This window comes from Octopus bimaculoides, chromosome 7 (genome assembly GCF_001194135.2).
Source record: "Octopus bimaculoides isolate UCB-OBI-ISO-001 chromosome 7, ASM119413v2, whole genome shotgun sequence".
Taxonomy (NCBI): Eukaryota; Metazoa; Mollusca; class Cephalopoda; order Octopoda; family Octopodidae; genus Octopus; species Octopus bimaculoides.
This window is the reverse complement of record NC_068987.1, coordinates 48,071,196-48,073,855: the sequence shown is the minus strand read 5'-3', so window position 1 is coordinate 48,073,855 and position 2,660 is coordinate 48,071,196. Positions and strand designations below refer to the sequence as shown.

General features: G+C 33.8%; 1 protein-coding gene across 5 annotated transcripts in view; it reads left to right on the top strand.

Annotated features, from left to right (window-relative positions):
• The window catches only part of LOC106873263 (nuclear factor NF-kappa-B p105 subunit), a 108,050-nt gene that overhangs the window by 63,838 nt on the left and 41,552 nt on the right, over nt 1-2,660 (top strand). The gene's annotated exons all lie outside the window — the stretch shown is intronic.

Genomic DNA, 2,660 nt, shown 5'->3' with positions numbered 1-2,660 from the left:
ACAAGCATAGTAATGAAAACATAGGAATCCAAAATTTCAAGATTGCAGGTCCGGATTCAGCCCGTGGCCCAGAATGTTTTTAATTTACTCATAGAGTAAGCCTGATTCCAAAATGGTATGATGTTGGGTTACAGCCTCTAGGAGTAAAGTTGAAAAAGTATGACCCACTGATATTCACATTTATTATATTATATTATATTATTGTATTATATTAAGGTGGCAAGCTGGCAGAATTGTTAGCATGCTGGGCGAAATGCTTAGCGGTGTTTCATCTGCCATGAGGTTTTGAGTTCAAATTCCACCAAGGTCGACTTTGCTTTCACCCTTTCAGGGTCAATAAAATTAGTACCAGTTATGTACTGGAGTCAGTGTAATTGACTTAATCTCTTCCCCCAAAATTTGAGGTCTTGTGCTTCTAGTAGAAAAGATTTATTAAAGTTACACACAGACATTAAAAATCAATTGAATAATATAAAAATACATATTTTTTTCAAACAATGATATAAAGTCATTTAACAAAGGTAAAAACAATACTTGACGCTACAGTTTAAAACTGCTGCAGTTTAAAACGTTTATAATATTGATATTTTTAATAATATTTTTCTATCTTAATATAATAAGTATTTTATATACATTCATTTGTTATTTATTGCTGGTTGATATATACATTCTTTTATTATTATTATTGTTGTATTTTGACCTGAAGATTAGCTATATTTTTGAATAGAATTGATTTTCGATAGTTTTAATCGATTTAAATATTCTTTCTATTTGAAAATTGGTTATGAAACACGTGTAGTCGTTTTATTATCATTATCTTATGATATTTACTCTGTATTATATTATACTTATTTATTGTGCTTTTACTTATTAATTTTTCTATATGTGACAGTGGATTTTCATCGATGAGTTCATGAGCCTTGGTTCTTTCATGAGGCACCCATTTTCCAAGTTTAGGAACCTTTCCAAGTTATGGTCCTAATTGTTGTATGGGGAACCTCTGCCCTTAGATTAGTTCTGGTCTGCAAATATTTGATGAATCCCACTCATGCAACAGGTAGTGTCTAAAATGCAAACAGGGACTATAAATCTCATTTCTGGAGTTTAAGAGCATCCCCTGGTCATGCAAGTTTTTAAGGATCCTTGGACGATAACCCACCCTGTTTTAGGTTAAGAGTCCTGTTTAGGCTCAGACAATACAGAATATTCTTTTGTTTACAAATTAACTGACCATGATGGTTTTCTACCTCCAGTTTGAAGAGGCTATATGCCTGCAGCCATTGTGCTTTGAAGCTAAGTGCTTCATGGATGCAAAACCATATGTAATTTTCATATTTGCTCTAAGTCAATATATATATATCAGGCTGAGTAAAAAGTAAGCAACATTTTGAGACATGAAATTCATCACAATACATTTCAACAATGTGGAAATTTTATTCATTAAAGTAAGTACCATTACAGTCAACATATTTTTACCGAGTTACAAGTTTGTTTATTCTGGCAACATAAAAATAAACCAGCATTGGTTTGATTTCAGAACTCCTTCTCTTGCTGGAAACCATGAAAGTGCTTGAAAAACTGGTAGTCAGTAGGAGAAAGGTCTGGGGAATAAGCTGGGTGGGGAAGAACTTCATAGCCAAATTCCCTCAACTTCTGGAGTGTCGTTAGTGAAACGTGTGGTCGAGTATTGTCATGAAGAATGATCGGCCCTCTTCTGTTGACCAGTTTGGGACAGAGGAGTAGCAGTTTTTTGTTCATTTTTGCAACTTCATGGCAACATGTTTCTGCAGTAATGGTTTTTCTAGGTTTTAAGAAGTTATAGTAGATGAGTCCAGCAGTACACCACCAAATAGTCACCATAACCTTCTTTTTGAAGAGCTTGGGTTTAGGGAAGGTTTTCGGTGCTTCATTTTGGTTCAACCACTGTGAAGAACATTTATTGTTGTACTGAATCTACTTTTCATTGCAAGTTACAATACAGTTGAGAAATGGATCAGTCTAGTTATGGAAAAGAAGTGATGAGCAAATTTGATATCTGCACATTTTCTGATTTTCATTCAAATCGTGTGGTACCCATCTGTCGAGCTTTTTTGATTTTCTGATTGCGTGCAAATGATTGATGGCAGTTTTCTGACTAACTTGAAGTTCTTTTGTCAGTTCTCAAGTGGTTTTACATGGATCTTTCTCAATGATGGTCTTCAATTGACCGTCATCAATGACAGATGGGCGTCCACTACGTTTATGATCTTCAAGGCTCAGGACTCCAATGTGAAATTGTTTAAACCATTTTCGAGCTGACCACTCACTGGTAATTTCTTCATCAAACATTTTGTTGATATCGTGAACAGTTTCTGCTGCTTCACGTCCTTTTTTGAAGTTGAATAGCAAAATTACTTGAATATCATGCTTTGACAGTTCCATTTCAGATGATTGTAGCAATGGTGAAAAAAATATCAATGTTAATTTATTGATGCATTTAGGCAAGTCTATGTCTGTATTATCAGATAATTGCAAAAAAACGTTCAAAAAAAATTCAGAACTGCAAAAATCCAGTACAAATTCTTCATGGTTCAAAACATTACTTATTTTTTACTCAATCTGATATATATGTAAGTGCCTTTGCACACATAGACAAATGTGTAATCATATATCTATCTATC